Below are 22,500 nucleotides of genomic sequence, written 5' to 3'. Positions count from 1 at the left end.
AGTTCATATATATATATATATATATATATTTATCTACTGTACTTATATAGATATATACATAAATATATATATATATATATATATAGATATAGATATACATATACATAGAATATATATATATATATATATATATGTGTGTGTGTGTGTGTATATATATATATAATATATATATATATATATATATATAGATAGATAGATAGATAGATAGATAGATATATATATATAGATGTCAAACTGAAGATGGAATAATTCTATCCAGATTAACTAATCTGATTGATTTTTTTTTAACCATCCATATGGATTTCACCCCTATTCTTCGAATATTTCTCCAATAACGTATCCTCTTTTGGAAGTGGAAAAACAAAAAAAACAAAAGTGGAAGAACAAAAAACAAAACTCACAATCAGATCGGGTATCGGGAAAAACTTTGCCAGGCAGCCACAACACATAATGGATTATCGGCCTTATACCTCGTTGAAGGGGATGTGGTAAGATAGATGCCAAGATTTAAAGGCCGCTCATGAATGGCAGGGGCAAGGGACAGTGACAATGACCTAGCAAGACAATACCCTAGAGACTGACCATATTACATATGATCAGCGCCCAAGCCCCCTCTCCACCCAAGGAAGGAACAGGCAATGGCTGCTGATGACTGAGCAGTTAGATCTATAGACTCCCCCAACAGCCCCATCCTTAGCTCACAAGGATGGTGAGGTTGCAGACATACAAGAAACTATTAACCTTGAACGAGACTCGAACCCCAGTCCGGTGATAGCCAGGCAGGGAGGTTTCCATTAGGCCGCCAGTAGCCAACTTAAGCAATCTTATTTGCCATCTAATTTCTCTTTCGTGACATATCTTTCAGCTACCTCCCTACACATTCTGTAAAGGGAACTAATTCGTTTCTTTGCTAAATTAGTAATGTAAAAAATAAAAGCCACGAATATTTTCAAACTATAACCATAGCAGTTTTATCCAAATACTACCTACTGCCCTTTTACCCTCAAAGTAGCAGAGAATTTCATTCATCTTTGCAGAAGCACTTTACTCTTCACCTTACACTGGGAATTTATCTTTTAAAAGTAATTCAAAACTTACTCTTCCAGAGGTAAATCACCCTTTAACTTCTCATTATCATTTTATTATTTTCTTTACCAGTAGCAAAATATATCCTTTACCCTTTCACTAACATAATACCTTTTTTTCTTTTCATAGGCATATTGCCATTTTTACTGATTTCTGCATAACTTAAGACTTCGTCCTCTTAGGTATTCCAGAAGACGTCTATTTATGAGAACCTATTTGCATAACGAAAATATTCTGGATCTTAAGGCGGAATGCCATCATAGGGATCTGAAATAAGAGAAGTCGTCTGTACCAAAAACTGGGCAATCTAATATAACAGCGACAGCGAAGTCTAATGCGTCTCCTCTAACCCTTGCCAGTTACATCGGTGTGATTTGTTCCCCCATCTAATTTCCATAGGAAACCGCTGTCGTTATGCAGCATCGAAAGATCTCTGTCCCCACATAAGAGCACATGGAAGAAAATTCACAGTTTTTATGTCAAATCTCTTCAAAATTATAGCAAATGAGGTTTCTGAAACCTAAATGTGAAAATGTTTTATACGTTAAAACTCAATTTATAAGACGAATGCCTCCCTAAAAACCAAACACTCCCCATTTCTGCGGTAGAGAGAGAGAGAGAGAGAGAGAGAGAGAGAGAGAGAGCTGCCGAAGGGGTAAATCTTTACAAAATTATAGCAAATGAGGTTTCTGAAACTTGAATGTGAAAATGTTTTATACGTTAAAACTCAATTTATAAGACGAATGGAGAGATTGAGAGAGAGAGAGAGAGAGAGAGAGAGAGAGAGAGAGCTGCCGAAGGGGGTAAAGATGCCAGCATAAAGTTGGCACAGTGCCAGGAGCCCTGGAAGAGCTTCTGCAAGGGCCCCCAAATCGCATCCAACCTTTAAGCCCACTACTAACACTAGCTAGACCCGCTGTGTCTCATTCAATATCTGGGGCTGTTTTCGTCTCTCTCTCTCTCTCTCTCTCTCTCTCTCTCTCTCTCTCTCCACTCTTCGGGTAGTTGTGAAATCTATTTCTGACACCAATTCCACTTGACTCTGAGCTTCGTATTCCAGGTCCTTGGAATTCCCACTATGAATGTGTATTATTCCAATCTCATATTTATCATTCATATTCCAGAGGGGGTTTGAATTGGAATTACTGCTAAGAATATAGTTTTAAAGGCTAAGATTATTAATTGGGGCAAGAAACTGGAATAATTTACTTTTATTATATATTTTCACGCATTCTAATTTTCTACTTTTACTATTTTGACGCATTCTAATATTCTACTTTTATGATTTATTTTGAAGCATTCTAATTTTCTACTTTTACTACTTTGACGCATTCAAATATTCTACTTTTATGATCTATTTTGACGAAGTCTAATATTCTACTTTTATTATCTATTTGGACGCATTCTAATATTCTACTTTTATGATCTATTTTGACAAAGTCTAATATTCTACTTTTATGATCTATTTTGACGAAGTCTAATATTCTACTTTTATTATCTATTTGGACGCATTCTAATATTCTACTTTTATGATCTATTTTGACAAAGTCTAATATTCTACTTTTATGATCTATTTTGACGAAGTCTAATATTCTACTTTTATTATCTATTTGGACGCATTCTAATATTCTACTTTTATGATCTATTTTGACGAAGTCTAATATTCTACTTTTATGATCTATTTGGACGAAGTCTAATATTCTACTTTTATTATCTATTTGGACGCATTCTAATATTCTACTTTTATGATCTATTTTGACGAAGTCTAATATTCTACTTTTATGATCTATTTGGACGAAGTCTAATATTCTACTTTTATTATCTATTTGGACGCATTCTAATATTCTACTTTTATGATCTATTTTGACGAAGTCTAATATTCTACTTTTATGATCTATTTGGACGAAGTCTAATATTCTACTTTTATGATCTATTTTGACGAAGTCTAATATTCTACTTTTATGATCTATTTGGACGCATTCTAATATTCTACTTTTATGATCTATTTGGACGAAGTCTAATATTCTACTTTTATTATCTATTTTGATGCATTCTAATATTCTACTTTTATGGTCTATTTGACGCATTTTATGTTTTACAAAGCAAAGATGAGATTAAGCAGTTATAATTTATTTAGCAAGAAATTAGGCCTTTGGGAATAAGTACTTAATTAGCTATAAGGTGACAAATTAATGCCTAAAAAATCACAAAAATCTAAGAGAGAGAGAGAGAGAGAGAGAGAGAGAGAGAGAGAGAGAGAGAGAGATTAAGTGTCAGTTCGAGAGGAAGTGAAAGTCAATGTTCATGCAACGTGATGCATTATTTAGTTTAATATATCATTGTAAAGTATTTTTCCCTTGGATGGCAGCTCTCTCTCTCTCTCTCTCTCTCTCTCTCTCTCTCTCTCTCTCGATGATTGTGATCTAAATATTATAATGAAAAAGCAAGCATGTGTTCAAGTAAACATAAAAAAAATTATTTGCACATTTACATTCAAATCTCTCTCTCTCTCTCTCTCTCTCTCTCTCTCTCTCTCAGTAATTAAAAAAATACAACACTACTCAATGTGGTAATTTCTTTATATCCAAAATAGCAAATACATGGAACAGACTTCCAGCGGATGAAGTGGACAGTTGAGCGGTAAAAGAATTCAAGAGTAAGTTAGGCAAGACCATAAAATCTCTCTAAACTTCGAAATTAATTCGCTCTACCCAAGAGCAAATGGAGTCTCCGCGGATGGACTAAAAGGTCTTTGAGACATCCAAAACCCTTGTAACACGCCTCTCTCTCTCTCTCTCTCTCTCTCTCTCTCTCTCTCTCTCTCTCCTAAATCTGGCGCCCTTTAGCGCCAGGTAGTCTGTCGTTGACTTGGCAGCAGGGAACCTGACGTCACAATTGGAAATTAAGCATTCCTGGATCCATGCCATTTAGAACTCTTTTCGAAATCCATATGTTTAGCCTAGTTACCCTAAAAGTATAGAGACATATGCATTTATTATAAATATTCCAGACCCTAATCGTACAGGGAAACCAACTTTAACCTTACTTGTTAGGGGTACCCATTTTCAGTACAAGAAATCGCCAATGTCATCTCGATCTATTGTTAATGGAAACGTCGGAGATAAATTGCCATGTGTTTAAGAATGATAAAAATGTATTAATGCCCATTAATTTATTAGGCATCAACATATTCATCTCCGTGATTTCTTATTAATAACTTAGCATTCGATCCTGTCACAATTTTCTTGTAAATGCTTAAAATGATGATGATGATGATGAGAGAGAGAGAGAGAGAGAGAGAGAGAGAGAGAGAGAGGTGGCAGCTTTAAACAGGACCCCACTACGGGAGTAGGTCCCTTTGATAAAGACTAGAGCCTTCCCCAAGTGTTAACCCAAATCTGACCTTCCCCCGCGGCCCGCCTCCACAGTTTCCCCATCAGACAGACGCCTTGGAGGCGTCTCTGCTCTACCACTCCAGCTTCTGCTGGTACTCTCGATGAGCTGAAGCTGTCAGGCGCTAAGCTTCCCGATTCCCATCTCCCAAAAACCTAACGATTTTTTTCTCTCACTGTTTCATCTCTCGAAAAGATACTCTTCAACGGTCGTCTTTGATGGAAACTCTTTGGCTTCTTTCCTATAACTTCCATCATCCAATTTACTTCAGATAATCTTTACGAAAGGGTCATCTAAGATATACTTTCTTCAAGGCTTTTCTTTTCTGGGATTTTTGAGCTCCTTTCCTTCCCCTTAATTCATCCCAAAACACGGATCCAACCACCATCAGAGAGTCTTTCTAAATTTATTTGATGGGTTAATGAGAAATTATATTAATTGAAGATGTTCCGGAGGCTTTCTTACTGAAGGCATCATCGAAATATCTGGTAATAATTATCATTAATTATTATTAATTATTATTAATTATTATTAATCATCATCATCATCATCATCATTATTATTATTATTATTATTATTATTATTATTATTAGATAAAATATAGCCCTACTTGGAAAAGCATCATGATATAAGTCCAAGGGCCCCACCAGCGAAAAAATAGCCCCGTAAGAAAAGGAAAAAAAACGAAATAAATAAACTACAATAGATGTAATGAAAAACAATAATATATTCTAAGAACAGTAACAAAAATATCTAACTTTCATAAATAAACTATAAAAAGAGACCTGTTTCACCCTGTTCAACAACATAAAAACATTCGCTGCAAGTTTGAACTTTCGAAGTCGACCAGTTTTTTTTCAGTTGTGATCCTAAGTTTTCATAGGAAAACTTAGTGCCGGGATTTCTACAGCCATCACAATTTCCCATAACTATCGATAAACCTTTAAGAAAAAGCTAAATCAAAGTGTGGATTGATATATGAAAATTTTTTCTTTGCAATTAAACGTTTTAATTTTACTTTGTTTGATAACGTACTGCATTCTCTCTGCCAGCGATCACAAAATTGTGTACATTTACTAACGACAGAAACACTTAATTACTGATTCGATAGAATAAGGCAGCCTTTTCCTGCTAAAGGAAGTGATAAATTATGATTTCATCAATTAGAAATCAGAGAGAGAGAGAGAGAGAGAGAGAGAGAGAGAGAGAGATAGAGAGAGAATGTTCTAACATCTAATCAAGGAGCATTTCCGTGAATATGGTAATTCGACAGTTCTCTTGCTTGAGGGTACACTCGGACATACTATTCTATCTTATTTCTCTTCTTGTTTTGTTAAAGTTTTTATATTTTATATAGGAGATACTTATTTTGATGTTACTGTTCTTAAAATATTTAATTTTTTCATGTTCCCTTTCCTCAAAGGGGCTATTTTTCCTGTTGGAGCCCCTGGGCTTATATCATCCCCCTTTTCCAACTAGGGTTGTAGCTTATCAAGTAATAATAATAATAATAATAATAATAATAATAATAATAATAATGCAAAACTGATAAGAAAAGACAATAATCATCGATTTCTTAAGACAATAACTTGCGATTATTTACAAATAGAGCAAAACCGACAGGAAATTTTTTTGTTGAGAATTTCGTCGCCATTGCAGAAGCACTAATGCGGCAGTGAACTTTGTGTGGTTTTATTTTTTGAAACAACCGATCGTTGGGGGAATGGCTAGAAAAGAGCATATAGCGAAACACACACACACACACACACACTGTTTTTCCTTTAGAGTAGGTGTCTGTTTGTCTGTCTGTCTGCCTGTCTCTGTCTGTCTGTCTGCCTGTCTCTGTCTGTCTGTCTGTCTGTCTCTCACAGTTTTCCATTTACAGTAGGTGACTTGTTATCGTCTGTCTGTCTCTCTCCCACAATTTTCCCTTTAGTTTCTTTGGTCGCTGCAACCTCACCATCCTTGTGAGCTAAGGATGGGGTGTTTTAGGGGAGCATATAGGTCTATATACTGAGTCATCAGCAGCCATTGCCTAGCCCTCTTCTTATTGTCTGTCTGTCTCTCTCTCCCACAATTTTCCATTTAGAGTAGGTGACTTCAGACTCTCTCTCTCTCTCTCTCTCTCTCTCTCTCTCTCTCTCTCACAGCATTGCCTTCCAATTGTCAGCAATTCTCTAGGTAGAGGTTTGCTAGTGCTAAGTCCTGTTGCAATCCAACACAGTTGATTATCTCCCAAGTACACAATTCACTTCACAGATCAACTAACGAGAAATGGATTTTTAAATGAAACAGGACCAGGGAACTTCCCTAAATGAAACATCAGTGTCATTATATAACTGCCAAGTACAAAGCTCTTTTGCTTGAAAATCGGATCAGGAACGTCTCTCTGGTAAATTGAGTTTCCTAACCAATGGCGTAATTTTTTTTTTTTTAAATCAAGTTTCAGATAAAAATCAGAATGCAGAGGCCATTGCCCCATTCATTCACTAACTGCAGAATATTGGATGATACCTGAGCAGAGAAATTTCTCAAATTTACCTGATTCAAACATACATCAGTATCTCTTCAGCAGCCATCGGATCCTCTACATACAATGCATCATCAGCCTGTCCTTACAAGCACTCTAGAGCTTCCTGAATATCAACGTTCTTCCTTTCCAGTCTTTTCATTACAGTACCCTTTTCATGCCATCTATCCAGCTATTTCTAGATCTCCGTCCCCACTTCCTCTGGATGCTTCTGGATTGTACAATCTCTTGATCAATGTATGGTTCTCCATTCTTTCTACATGACCTTACCATCCCAAAATACTCTGATTATATGTCTGGTCCTGGGGCATGGTAACCACATTCTGTGTATTCGTCTACTTTGTGAAAACAAGTGGAAAACCTTCTGAGGCATTTCGTCAAAAAAATCTCAATGCAAGGAAAAAATACAATGGATCTCTGCACAGCATATAACCATGTATGTGAAAATCTTATCATACAGGTGGGGGTTATTGTACAAATATTGTAACTATACAAAATTCCATTTGGAGAATAGTTATGGAAATATCTTGAAGTGTTACTTAGTAATTGGAGTCAGATCACAACTTGAGTCCAATATAATTTTCAGTGATTGAAATAATTTATCACTAATGTAGTCCTTTATTCAAGAGTAGGAGTAAAAAAACGTTCTTGTGCTTTGAGAGAGAGAGAGAGAGAGAGAGAGAGAGAGAGAGAGATTTTACGAGAAAGCATTTATGCGATTACCTAGGAGTACTGGGGAATAATATGTGGATTACAGATTTCCCGATGAAGCGGGCGTCGAAAGAAGTGGGATTGCACATCAGAAACCCGCATTGAGATGACTGGCACCCCTGAAACGCGTTCGGGCCGAAACCCCAAAAGTTCAAAAGAGGTACTCGACCGTGTTCGAAACCCTGCCTCTCTTCTCTCGCTAAAGGCCATAAGCCAAAATGCCTCAGCAGCTGGAAAGGTTGAAGGTTAGAGGTCAGCCGAATTTGGTCGTTCATATGCGAGTGCTTTCACTGTGTATATGCGCCTGCGGGGGAAGAGAATAACTGGGGATGTGGATGGGGAATTAAGTCTGCCCACGCTCCCCTCTCTTGTTCTCGTTCCAGACCTTATCCAGGACATTCAACACACGGTGCTGCTTTCTTGTTTCCTCTTCCGCCTCCTCTATCCAATATGTATTCGGAGAAGAAAGCTGTCGATGGGGGATTTCCAATGAGAGAGAGAGAGAGAGAGAGAGAGAGAGAGAGAGAGAGATTTTAAAGTATTCATTTTGAAGCCTATCAAACTCCATTTCTTCCATCAGACCTGATGAGAGAGAGAGAGAGAGAGAGAGAGAGAGAGTTTTTAAAGTATTCATTTTGAAGCATAACAATCTCCATTTCTTCCATCCGACCTGATGAAATAGAGAGAGAGAGAGAGAGAGAGAGAGAGAGAGAGAGAGAGAGATTTTAAAGTATTCATTTTGAAGCCTAACAATCTCCATTTCTTCCATCCAACCTGATGAAATAAGATCCGGGGAAGGTGGCAGTGTCCCTTAGTTAAGAGATCCGGTGTCTTTTAATATTTATTGAACTCGATGGGAAACTGGCCTGACATTCCTTCTCTCATTGATATTCACATTTTTTTTTTTCACTTTATTGCCGATTGATACCAGGCTTGACTCCAGCTAGGATGAAGTGATTACAATGTGATTTTTTTACCTGTTTGGTAACTTTAAAAAAATCAGACATTATATCAAAAGACAACACAGACAGGCCCATATTTTCCATATCTATCTAATCATCTATCTATCTATCTATCTCAAGCCTTCAACTAATAGTCATCACTCAAGTAAGACTAAACATCTCTAACCAACTATACTGGTGTTCAGAGAAGCTCAGCTGACACCATCATGTACAGTTGGACTCACGAATTCCGGGCACACCTTCTTCTGAGGAAGTGCACCTTATTGCACTTCTACTGAGCGGAGAGTTCCTGCATATAGCCTTGCTGACCACTGATGCCATCTCTCACTACACTATCGTTTTGGTTACTCATCACCCAGTAAGTGTGTGACAAGGTGCACTTCCTCAAAGTATGATGTGTCAGGAATTTCTGTGTCCAACTGTACGTGCGTCACGTACTATTCCCGATCTCCCCCCCTCATCATTGTCGCATCTATAAGCAAAACTTATGTAATTTCAATTGGGTTATAATTTATCACTCCATCCTGCCATATTACGCTTCATATTTTCCCAAATATGAAGTTGACAAAATCTTTAAGTATATTTTCACCGTCACTCTACGACACATGTACCAAATAAACCAACATCATTTATATACAGACTGCACAGGACTATCATATAATCCTACTTTTGTAGATTGGTCTCCTTGATTTCTAAATTTCATTCGTATTCATTTGGTTCATTTGCCTGCTGCACTTTTTTTTCGTTTTTCACAATTTTTTGTCTTTCAAAATTGTTGAAAAAGGTGTACCAACCGTTTGTCACACAATTGTACATAATTCCTTTTGTATATATTATGCTTGTATCTTCGCTCTTCCCTCACACTCAAACGAACATGAAAATTCATGTCTGCTGTTTTGCTCTGAACATTGTCTGTCTCTCGAACATGTTATGTCCTGTTGCCTTGAGGTTTTGTATATAAAGAAGAGTGTTCCTTAATATATAACTCAGTCGTTTCCAATCTGCCTTTGATTTCACAACTCCTCTCTCTGCCCGTCACATTGGTGACCCCGGAGTGACACGAACACCCAGCCCATGTATCGTTGGTACTATGGCGGACTCTACGGCAGTTGGTGCTGCGGCCGCGCCATTCAAACTTTCATCGTTTGCCAGCGGAGAGGCGTTTGCTTGGTTTCAGCGCGCAGAAGTCCAGTTTCGTATCAGGGGCGTGACTCGCTCAACCACCAAAGCGGATTATGTTCTCGCGGCGATACCCGAGGACACCTTCCCAGAAATATCCGACTGGCTCTGTGAACAAGGAGACACCCCAATAGCGTATGACGACCTCAAATCATACCTTCTGCAGCAGTACTCGCCGTCGCCAGCCGCCCGTATAGCAAAGCTTTTTCAGCTCTCGCAACAACCGTTGGGGGACCAAAGGGCTTCGCTTGCCCTCAGGGAAATGACCAGTATCGCTCGCCTTCAACCTGCCGCAGACGGCTCTCCTCGTGAGGTGAACCTACTCCGTGCCCTTTGGATACGCCGTTTACCTGAACCTGTGCGCGCTGCCATACCCGATGTCGATAGTTTACCCATAAAGGACTTGATGACCAAAGCCGACGCCCTTATGCACAGCCACTTCAAGACCTCCATCAACGCCTCCACCCCTGACGACGAGGATGCCTATTCAACGTCAACCGAAGCTGACATGAATGCCATAGGACATACACGCCTACCCCGTGACGTGCCGAAGCGGCGACAAAGCCGCCCACCACCCACCAATCGCTCGCGCCCCAACGAACGACTTCTACAGCCACTTACTACCTCCCATCCACCGCAGTTTTGCTACTACCACTTCAGATTCGGGGCAACCGCGAAGAAATGTGCCAAAGATTGTCAGTGGCCAAAAAACGTGTAAGTAGGCCATCGCTTGTGGCGGTGGCCTCCCATGTTTCTAATCTTTTCTTTTTACAGGATGCAGGAACGGCGTGCGATTTTTGGTAGACACGGGTGCTTGTCGTTCTCTTTTGCCAAGGAAACTCTTCAAGGCACTACGTAGTCTGTCTACATCTGCCGACGTCCGCTTGGTAGCTGCCAACGGATCTGCGATACCCACCTACGGTTACGAGAGCCTCACATTATCGTTCGGAAACGGTAAATTCAATTGGAAGTTTCTCGTTGCTGACGTCACAATGCCAATCCTCGGTGCGGATTTCCTCTCTCATTTCCACCTTCTGGTCGATGTCGCCCACCGACGATTGGTCAACGCAGACTCGTACTTGTCGACACCTCTTCAACCCGCCCCCTCTAACCTCGCTCTCCACATCAGCGCACCCACGGATGCCTACGCCCACCTCCTCACGTCGTACCCGGAAGTTTTCCGTCCAGAACTTCGCCAAACGCCCACGGTTCCTGCCAAGCACGGTATTTATCACCATATCAAGACGACGGGACCCCCAGTCTTCGCAAAATTCAGACGTCTAGCACCGGAACGATTGGCAACCGCCAAACAGACGTTCGCCGAAATGGAGAAAATGGGCCTTTGCCAAAAGGCCTCCAGCCCATGGTCGTCACCCTTACACATCGTTCTGAAGAAAGACGGCTCCCTCCGTCCGTGCGGGGATTACAGGCGCCTGAACATGCAAACAGAACCGGATCACTACCCCCTCCCAAACATTGCCGATGTAACCTCCTACCTGCACAAAGCGAAGGTTTTCTCTACGCTCGATCTCCTGAAGGGGTATTATCAGGTGCCTATGAACCCAGAAGACATCCCCAAGACCGCCATCACCACTCCGTTTGGCACATACACCTTCAATTACTCCTGTTTTGGCCTTCGTAATGCTGGGGCAACGTTTCAACGTCTCATGGATGGCATCTTAGGGGACCTCCCTTTCTGTGTATGTTATGTGGACGACATACTTGTGTTCTCCTTCTCAAAAGAGGAACACCTCCATCACCTGCGCATCGTGCTCGACCGCCTGCAACAAAACGGCCTTGTGGTCCGGTACGACAAGTGTACCTTTGGCGCCAACGAAGTGTCGTTCTTAGGGCACCGTATCACTCCTGAAGGAGTCCATCCCCTCCCTGAGAAGGTAGCAGCCGTTCAGAATTTCCCCACGCCCTCGACCGTCAAAGCTCTGCAGGAATTCTTGGGCATGATCAACTATTATCACTGTTTTCTGCCAGCCATTGCCGCCACTCTTGCTCCCCTCTACGCCTCCCTCAAGGGCAAGCCAAAGGACCTGAAGTGGGGTCCCCTTCAAGAAGCAGCCTTCTGCAATGCAAAGAAGGCCCTATCAACTGCTGCGGCTCTCACTTTTCCTATCCCACACGCCCCTCTCCTTCTCTCCACCGATGCCAGCGACGTCGCTATTGGTGCAGTACTCGAGCAGGTGGTCAAAGGCTCGCCCCGCCCATTGGCTTTCTTCAGCAGAAAACTGTCCAAGGCAGAATCGGGTTATTCTACCTTCGATCGAGAATTGCTGGCGGTGCACTTGGCTGTCCGTCACTTTCGCCATTTCTTAGAAGGTACGCCCTTCGTCATTCGTACAGACCACATGCCTCTGGTGCACGCCTTCACTCGACAGTCTGACGCCTGGTCCGCCCCGTCAACGCCGACATCTCTCCGCCGTGGCTGAATACAATTGCACCCTCCAATACGTCCCTGGGAAAATGAATCTCGTTGCCGATGCCCTGTCAAGAAACACGTTGGCTGCCGTTCAACTGGGATTGGATTACAACGCCCTGGCTGAAGCCCAACGACAGGATCCAGAGTATCAAGCTTGTAGGACATCCTGCACGTCCCTCCGTTGGGAGGATTTTCCCCTCGAAGACTCCAACACCACCCTCCTCTGTGACGTCAGTACTGGTAGACCGCGACCTTGGATTCCTGCTCCCATGCGCCGACAGGTGTTTGATTTCATCCACGGCCTTTCACATCCCTCGTGCCGTTCTACTGCACAGCTGCTGAAGGCAAAGTTCATTTGGCACGGCATTTCTAAGGATGCTAAGGATTGGGTCCGTGCGTGTACTTCTTGCCAAACTTCCAAAGTACATCGACACACGGATTCAGGAGTGGGCACCTATTTAACATGTTCAGTATGTCCTTTTTAGAGGGGGAGCCATGTACCAACCGTTTGTCACACAATTGTACATAATTCCTTTTGTATATATTATGCTTGTATCTTCGCTCTTCCCTCACACTCATACGAACATGAAAATTCATGCCTGCTGTTTTGCTCTGAACATTGTCTGTCTCTCGAACATGTTATGTCCTGTTGCCTTGAGGTTTTGTATATAAAGAAGAGTGTTCCTTAATATATAACTCAGTCGTTTCCAATCTGCCTTTGATTTCACAACTCCTCTCTCGGCCCGTCACAAAGGTCATCTATTTCATTTCATTGCGCATATAGTATTTCAAGCTTGTCAAGTTTCTACTTTTTCCATCTTCAATAAGTTCAAAACATTCAAGTTGACAAAATTTCCCAAAAGCATATCAGATGTTATCCTCATTCACTCAAGACAGCATCATTTATTTTTAAATCTAATTTCCACTTCTATGCAGATTGCAGAACAAATTTCCCCTAAATTTCTTTTTTCAGACTCTCCCGTATATTTTCATCTGCATCATTTTTTTCTCTCTCTCCCACTGTCCTTTTGACTACCCCGCCCTTCTTTCAGTGTACCTATAAATGATCTTTTCTTCTGTACTGCAACTCTAAGCCCCTTTTCATTCCTCATCTCACTCAACCCTCCTTTTTATCCACAAACGCTTTCAACGTTGACTTACCCACGCCTTTCATGTATTCTACGTGCATTTGAAAAGTCTTTCCTTTTCCAATAGCCATTTTTTCCTAATTTCCATGGAAAAGGTCATTAGATTAACACTGTTAAACAAAAGGAATTTTTATCGGAAATTCTCCGTAAAAGGATACTGTTCTTAGTTACATTTCAGTAAAATACGGCCGACCGTAACTTTACCTTACTTTGTTATTATCTTTTACCTGGTGGTGACCGTAATATCACTCCGTTACGTCAATTTGTTTCTTATTCCCTTCTAATAAAATAAAAAATGTTTCTTTTTTGTATATCTGAAATTTCAACTTGTCCTAACATTCACTTAAACCAAAGACATAACTCCATTAACCCTCATTTACTAATTACATCTATGAAATTGCTTTGCCATCAACTCTGTACTACCATGTACATTGTTAAAAATTTGCATTAAAAAAACAGTAAATGTCTGGCAACATTTATTCCAGGATTTTTACAGTTTTAAAAAAACGGATATATTGACGTAAAGGAGTGATATTACGGTCACCAACACGTAAAAGATAATAACAAAGTAAGGTAAAATGACGGTTGCCCGTATTTTACTGAAATGCAACTGAGAACAGTATATTTTTACGGAGAATTTCCGATAAAAATTCCATTTTCTTTTAACAGTGTTAATCTAACGACCTTTTCCTTGGCATTTTCTCTTCCTTGGGTAAATATAAAACGAAAAACGATTCTTCATTTGAGACCATATATTCAAAACTATCAGGTCTCTTTCCAAATGCATTTCCACTAGACACTTTCCATTCTCTATTACTCAATAGAATCGATACTTACCATCTATACCAGTGGTTCCCAACCTGGGGGAAATTTCCCCCTGGGGGGAAATAATTACACTACCTACTAACTAAAAAAATATCAGATGCAAAAACTAGCCCAGATATTGATACACTGGTGCACAAGAAGCAGCCTCAACCTTCTCACTAATTCAATTTTGAAGTAGAAGAATAAACGAAAGTCCTTTTATTTTGCTACTAACCTCATAGCTCTATGGCTATGCGGTTAGTTGTTACTAACCGCTCTCTATCCATTTTACACTGTAACTATTTGTTTATCAGTATATTTGTATAATGGAAAAATAAATCAGTAAGTCGTCACAGTGTGTTTCAACTACTCTTTCCCTCATACACATGAAGGGGGAAATCTGGAAGGTTGCACAGGGTGCAGGGGGAAATGACAGGTAAAAAGTTGGGAACCACTGATCTATACTATCTCTTTATCTTTAGCATACGTTTGCATTTGAATCACATAGCGCAACCACATTTCCGTTTCCTCAAAACCCCTCCTTTTTTATTTCTGGATTACATACACTAACACATACATATATACATACACATTGTGTATTTATGAGCAAGATTATAAAAAAAAACTTACATAGTAACTACAGACATAAACGCATATCAAAATTCATTAAATTCATTAAAGCGCAAACTGTAAATTACCATATAAAAACGAAAGATTATATTCTATGAGGCTCTAAAGCTAGCTGTAATCTCCATTCAGGGTAAAAACAATTTTATTCCCTTAATCTTATTACTGATTAGAATCCGTTGCGATGATTTTACGAGAGAGAGAGAGAGAGAGAGAGAGAGAGAGAGAGAGAGAGAGAGGCTTTCATAACTGGAAAATAAACGTAATTAAATTCAGCATTTCGAGTATGGCCCCATTCAGGCTATATCCAAATATTTTCTTGAATCCCCATTTCAATCACACAAAAAATAAAACGAGAAAAGATATAAATTCATTAAAGATGAAAGTGTGTCAAGAAGGACAGCGAAAAATCAGTAATAAAAATCATATCGATCGACACGCGAGTATTAGCGTCATAAAAAACCAACGAAGAGATTGGAAAAGTGATTATTTGTTATCTCACAATGAGAGAGGACACCAACACAAAGATCGCTAGAACTTTCAATGCACAGAAGTGGACAATAGATGCAGCACTGTGGCATGCTAAATACGTAAGAATGTATATGATAAACTGAACACGAAGGTCCTGTAGAGAGTAGGGTTCCCCTGCAGTATAGGACCAAAAAAGCAGCCCTTAAATAAGCAACAATGTTAAAAAAAAAAAAAAAAAAAAACGGAAATTTTAATCGGAAATGCTCCGTAAAAATATTGTTTTACACCGTATTTCAGTAAAATACAGGCTTCTTCCACATACATTTCCACCAGACACTTTTCACTCTTTATTACTCAATGAACTCGATACCTACCAACTATACCATCTCTATCTTTAGCCTACTTTTGCATTTGAATCAGATAGCCCAACCACATTTCCGTTTCCTCAAAACCCCTCCTTTTTATTTCTGGATTACATACACTAACACATACAGATATGCATACACATTGTGTACTTTATGAGCAAGATTATATCACTCCTTTACGTCAATATATCCGTTTTTAAAACGGTAAAAATCCTGGAATAAATGTTGCCAGGCATTTACCGTTTTTCTAATGCAAATTTTTAACAGTGAACTTGAAGTAATTAAGCTTTGTTTAAAAAGCTATAAGAAGACGGCCTTACAGATGTACGTCCGCCTGTCTGTAATATAACTCTGAAAACGTAACAATTACTTTTTTTTTTTTGCTCACTTGCGTGTTACTTTTTCTTAGCGAGTTCTTAACAATGATGGCAAAATGAAGACGTACCCTTTCCAAGAGGCCATCAGTAAACTTTCCTGATTATATCGTAAATCAAGAGGCAAAAATATCTATAAAGACGGCTGGTGGTAATTTGGGGGAAAATATAAGACTTATAACAGGCGGCTGAAAGTCTAATATTACTTATCCCTAAGATCTATCATACACACCTTCTATTATATATTACTCTTATCTGGTGAATTATTCTTTTTTTTATATTATCTAGAGTCATCTTCTAAAGATGATGGAGAAGGATTACATAATAAAATTGTGTACCTTTTTAAGAAACCAAGTAAAAGAATCATCTGTATTATAACTTTCTATCAATAATCAGTTTTGCATCTAGACTTCTACTGATTGACCATATTTGTAAATTTCTCTTTAGATGTAATTTCAAAACCAGGCATTTGCCACATCAGTCAAATGAAATTTTGTGCAAGTTATCTGCGGAAGGCCCATAAACATCTCTGTGTGTGTGAGAGAGAGAGAGAGAGAGAGAGAGAGAGAGAGAGAGAGAGAGAGAGAGAGAGAGAGAGAGAGAGAGAGAGAGAGAGATATTATATAATGAGTTGAAAAGCGAAGAATCATTCAAGACGAGAGAGAGAGAGAGAGAGAGAGAGAGAGAGAGAGAGAGAGAGAGAGAGAGAGAGAGAGAGAGAGAGAGAGAGAGTGTGTGTACCTAAATTATACAATGGAAATGCAAATGTCCACAGAATTTGTTTTTTTTATAAAACCAAAAAAAAAAGACATGAGAGAGAGAGAGAGAGAGAGAGAGAGAGAGAGAGAGGAGAGAGAGAGAGAGAGAGAGAGAGAGAGAGAGAGAGAGAGGCCCCAAAAGATTTCCATTGCATGCAACTTGATACGATAATCGCCTTTCCATTTTAAGAATAAAAGAGCAGACAACAGAAAGAGAACCAAGAAGAATGGGAGACCATTATAAAAGTAATAAATCCGATGTCAATTCAAACCTTCCGAATGAAATATTACTAAAGTTCTTATTCGCATAATTTTATAAAACGAGAAGCAAAAATGAAACGTGAGGTTCCAAGACTCCAGAACGCAAGGACATGATCTGAGATTTCATGAAATCCTCCTACTAACTCGCTAAGCCCGGCAAGCATCGCCGACAATCGTCCATGGCCGTAATCTTCCCACACTCAGTTCTGTGCACATCATTCTCCCCCTTGCACCTTTCGCCAGCCTCTTTAATACACCCCACACTCGTCAGAGCGGAATTTCCATCTCGTCAGGAAGAAAGCCACAGGAGGAGGAGGAGGAGGAGGAGGAGGAGGAGGAGGAGGAGGTGGTGGGATGTTAGTAGCTTCCGATTTAAGCGTACGCGTCTCCTTCCAATGAGAGGAAATATCAAAGTTGAACACACCCACCAGTCCTGGTGAAGCTCAAATTTCTTCGAAGGAAAGATTATTCTTTACTTGTAAAATTGAAAATTGGAGTCTTCTTTGTTTTATATCATATATCATTTGCTCTTTGGAAAATTTTCTTGCTTTCTTCTAGGAAAAAGGATCATTGAACACAATTCAATGCGATGAAAAGAACTCGCTTCTCTCACCACTGAAGCTTGGAAACCTTGCACATATACTGGCTTTATGTTGGCCAGTGCATCATTGCAATTACCAGAGTATGATAGCTTAGCTTTAAACTATTGAATACATTATAACATCATCATCATCATCATCTTCTCCCACGCCTATTGACACAAAGGGCCTCGGGTAGGTTTCGTTAGTCCATAGACTGACTAAATCCATAGAGGATTCATTGGCTAGATTCATCAAAGGATAGCCGGTTTCTTGTGATGCGCCGTGCCCATCTAACTAAGGCAAGTGACCACTGTTCGTTTGTAACCTAATTCAAATGTTTCCCCCATTATTATTATTATTATTATTACTTGCTAGGTTACAACCCTAGTTGGAAAAGCAAGATGCTATAAGCCCAGGGGCTCCAACAGGGATAATAGCCCAGTGAGAAAAGGAAACAAGGAAAAATAAAATATTTCAAGAATAGTTATAATATTAAAATGAATATCTCCTATATAAACTATAAAATTTTTAACAAAACAAAAGGAAGAGAAATAAGATAGAATAGTGTGCCCGAGTGTATTCTCAAGCAAGAGAACTCTAACCAATGACAGTGGAAGACCATGGTACAGAGGCTATGACACTACCTAAGACTAGAGAACAATGGTTTAATTTTGGAGTGTTCTTCTCCTAGAAGAGCTGCTTACCATAGCTGAAGAGTCTCTTCTACCCTTACTAAAGGAAAGTGGCCACTGTACAATTATAGTGCAGTAGTTAACTTCATGAGAAAGAAGAATTGTTTGATAATTTCAGTGCTGTCAGGTGTATGAGGACAGAGGAGAATATGTAAAGAATAGGCCAGACTATTCTGTGTATGTGTAGGTAAAGGGAAAATGAACCGTAACCAGAGAGAAGAATCGAATCTAGTACTGTCTGGCCAGTCAAAGGACCCCATAACTCTCTAGCGGTAGTATCTCAACGGGTGGCTGGTGCCCTGGCCAACATAGTGACATTTTGTCAGCTTACCTTAAAAAGAGAAAAATTGAGGAAGAGGGCAGTGTTTTCAATTAGAGTTGGACCTTTGACTACTTATTTATTTCACATGCCGACATTGTATTTTGTCTCATATGCCATGCAACTGCAGACCTTAAAAACACTTAATGTCAAAAGACATTATGAAACCAGGCACAAGAACTATTTTCACTTCAAGGTGATGTGCACTTAAACAAGATATCTATTAACACTACACACATAAAAGTGGTTTTACTTTGAAGCCAGAAAAATGTGGAAAATGGCGGTTACCTAAGATAGTGTAATATGGCATAGAATTAAATACAATGAGGTTAATATTTAAGAGAAAAAACGGCCACCTACGATTTTCCTTCTCTAAGGAAATAAGTTTCTTGTAAAAATAAATATGAATAATTGAACAATGAGGAGTAGATGGTTAAAATACAAATCTGTAACAGAGGACGAATATATAAATGGAAAATGGGAAGCGGGAATGGAGGTGAAGTAAAAGGCTAGCTAATGGTAGAAGAACCTTTGAAAATAGTCATACAGTGTCTACTAAATGTCCGACCATCGGCATATATAACACTGGCAAGAACATTTTATTGCTTTCAATTGTTCTCAGATATTAAATCGAACAAAATCTATTAGGTAATTAAGTTTATGATTATTGTGGAAACCATAGTTTGACACTCAAAGTATCAGAATGTCAAATGTTCAGAATAATAACTTTCTGAAACCAAGCTCGGATTTCAAGTCGGTGAGAGATCCGTAATCAATAGTCACGTCCAGACGACGCACTACTTACGAACCAAGAACAGATCTCTGTCAAGGCTAGCGAAAGCTATAAATTGAATTGGGGGAGAGGGGGGGGGGGGAGGATGGAGAGGAGGAGGTATAAAACTGAGAATTTTTATTGAAAAGGCAACGAGACACAGCAAAAAAAAAAAAAAAAAAAAAAAAAAAAAAACTGAGAATTTGTATTGAAAAGGCAACGACACAGGCTAAAAAAAAAAAAAAATTATTTGAAAGTAAATACAGTGGTTTCGTGTAAGCGAAATCAGAGGATAGTTTTAATATTTTTTACCAAGCTTGATCTTGATATGCAGATTAAACGATTTCATTTTCTACAAATAAGGAAAAAAATCAAATTGATTTAACCTTACGAATCAACTACATCTTTTCCATACATATCTCAAAAGCTGGAATGATTCGAAGCATCTCTCTCTCTCTCTCTCTCTCTCTCTCTCTCTCTCTCTCTCTCTCTCTCTCTCTCTCTCTCTCTCTCTCTCTCTCTCTCTACTGATGATACAATATATGGGCCATTTTCTCCCCATGTCTTATCAATGCAATCTCTATTCAAAAATCGTCAAACGTGATTTCGCCCCAATAATAAAACCCCCAACACCTCGTAATGCAAGATCATCATGGCCCAAGAAGATGATGGTGTTGATAACTCAGGTAAAATCGCTTCCGAAGATTTCTTAATGGCAAAAAAAAAAAAAAAAAAAAAAAAGTTCAGTATTCAACAAAATTAATTATACGATATCGATAAAAATTATAACACGGGATTAATAATTTCATAATCAGATAGGCCAAATACACAATTATACATAAATACACGCATGCATTTTCAGTGATTCGTGTATATTTACGTATCTGATGTTTTCATCCCCAGATAAGCTTAATTTGGAGGCCACACTATCGGCCCCAAAAGGTATTTTGAATTGCAAGAAGTACGTGAAAAGCAACACATCTATGTACAATACATAGGAATCCTGGTTGTAATCCACAATAATGGACTGATCCAAAGTACATAGGAATCCTGGTTGTAATCCACAATAATGACTGATCCAAAAGTACATAAGAATCCTGGTTGTAATCCACAATAATGACTGATCCAAAAGTACATAAGAATCCTGGTTGTAATCCACAATAATGACTGATCCAAAAGTACATAGGAATCCTGGTTGTAATCCACAATAATGACTGATCCAAAAGTACATAGGAATCCTGGTTGTAATCCACAATAATGACTGATCCAAAAGTACATAGGAATCCTGGTTGTAATCCACAATAATGACTGATCCAAAAGTACATAGGAATCCTGGTTGTAATCCACAATAATGACTGATCCAAAAGTACATAGGAATCCTGATTGTAATCCACGATACTAACTGATCCAAAAGTACATAGGAATCCTGATTGTAATCCACGATACTAACTGATCCAAAAGTACATAGGAATCCTGAATGTAATCCACAATAATGACTGATCCAAAAGTACATAGGAATCCTGAATGTAATCCACAATAATGACTGATCCAAAAGTACATAGGAATCCTGAATGTAATCCACAATAATGACTGATCCAAAAGTACATAGGAATCCTGAATGTAATCCACAATAATGACTGATCCAAAAGTACATAGGAATCCTGAATGTAATCACAATAATGACTGATCCAAAAGTACATAGGAATCCTGAATGCAATCCACAATAATAACTGATCCAAAAGTACATAGGAATCCTGAATGTAATCCACAATAATGACTGATCCAAAAGTACATAGGAATCCTGAATGTAATCCACAATAATGACTGATCCAAAAGTACATAGGAATCCTGAATGCAATCCACAATAATAACTGATCCAAAAGTACATAGGAATCCTGAATGTAATCCACGATACTAACTGATCCAAAAGTACATAGGAATCCTGAATGTAATCCACAATAATGACTGATCCAAAAGTACATAGGAATCCTGAATGTAATCCACAATAATGACTGATCCAAAAGTACATAGGAATCCTGAATGCAATCCACAATAATAACTGATCCAAAAGTACATAGGAATCCTGAATGTAATCCACAATAATGACTGATCCAAAAGTACATAGGAATCCTGAATGTAATCCACAATAATGACTGATCCAAAAGTACATAGGAATCCTGAATGTAATCCACAATAATGACTGATCCAAAAGTACATAGGAATCCTGAATGCAATCCACAATAATAAATGATCCAAAAGTACATAGGAATCCTGATTGTAATCCACGATACTAACTGATCCAAAAGTACATAGGAATCCTGAATGTAATCCACAATAATGACTGATCCAAAAGTACATAGGAATCCTGAATGTAATCCACAATAATGACTGATCCAAAAGTACATAGGAATCCTGAATGTAATCCACAATAATGACTGATCCAAAAGTACATAGGAATCCTGAATGCAATCCACAATAATAACTGATCCAAAAGTACAGAGGAATCCTAGTTGTAATCCACAATAATAACTGATCCAAAAGTACATAGGAATCCTGACTGTAATCCACAATAATGACTGATCCAAAAGTACATAGGAATACTGATTATAATCCACAATAATGACTGATCCAAAAGTACATAGGAATCCAGATTGTAATCACAATAATAACTGATCCAAAAGTACATAGGAATCCTGGTTGCAATCCACAATAATAACTGATCCAAAAGTACTTAAGAATATCCTGATTGTAATCCACAATAATAACTAATCCCCAAGTACATAAGAATCCTGATTGTAATCCACAATAATAACTGATCCAAAAGTACATAGGAATCCTGGTTGTAATCCACAATAATAACTGATCCAAAAGTACTAAGAATCCTGGTTGTAATCCACAATAATAATTGATCCAAAAGTACATATAAATCCTGATTGTAATCCACCACAATGACTGATCCCCAAGTACATAAAAATCCTGATTGTAATCCATAGTAATGTCTGACCCCCATGAAAATAATAACATATTGATTCAAGT

At 38.7% G+C, this 22,500-nt stretch overlaps 1 protein-coding gene across 1 annotated transcript in view; it reads right to left on the bottom strand.

Moving 5' to 3' along the window:
• Nucleotides 1–22,500, bottom strand: part of EndoA (endophilin-A) — a 443,293-nt gene that overhangs the window by 122,219 nt on the left and 298,574 nt on the right. The window lies entirely within an intron of this gene.

The sequence above is a fragment of the Palaemon carinicauda genome, chromosome 7 (genome assembly GCF_036898095.1).
Source record: "Palaemon carinicauda isolate YSFRI2023 chromosome 7, ASM3689809v2, whole genome shotgun sequence".
Lineage (NCBI taxonomy): Eukaryota > Metazoa > Arthropoda > Malacostraca > Decapoda > Palaemonidae > Palaemon > Palaemon carinicauda.
The sequence above is the reverse complement of the archived record's forward strand: the minus strand, read 5'-3'. Positions and strand labels throughout refer to the sequence as shown.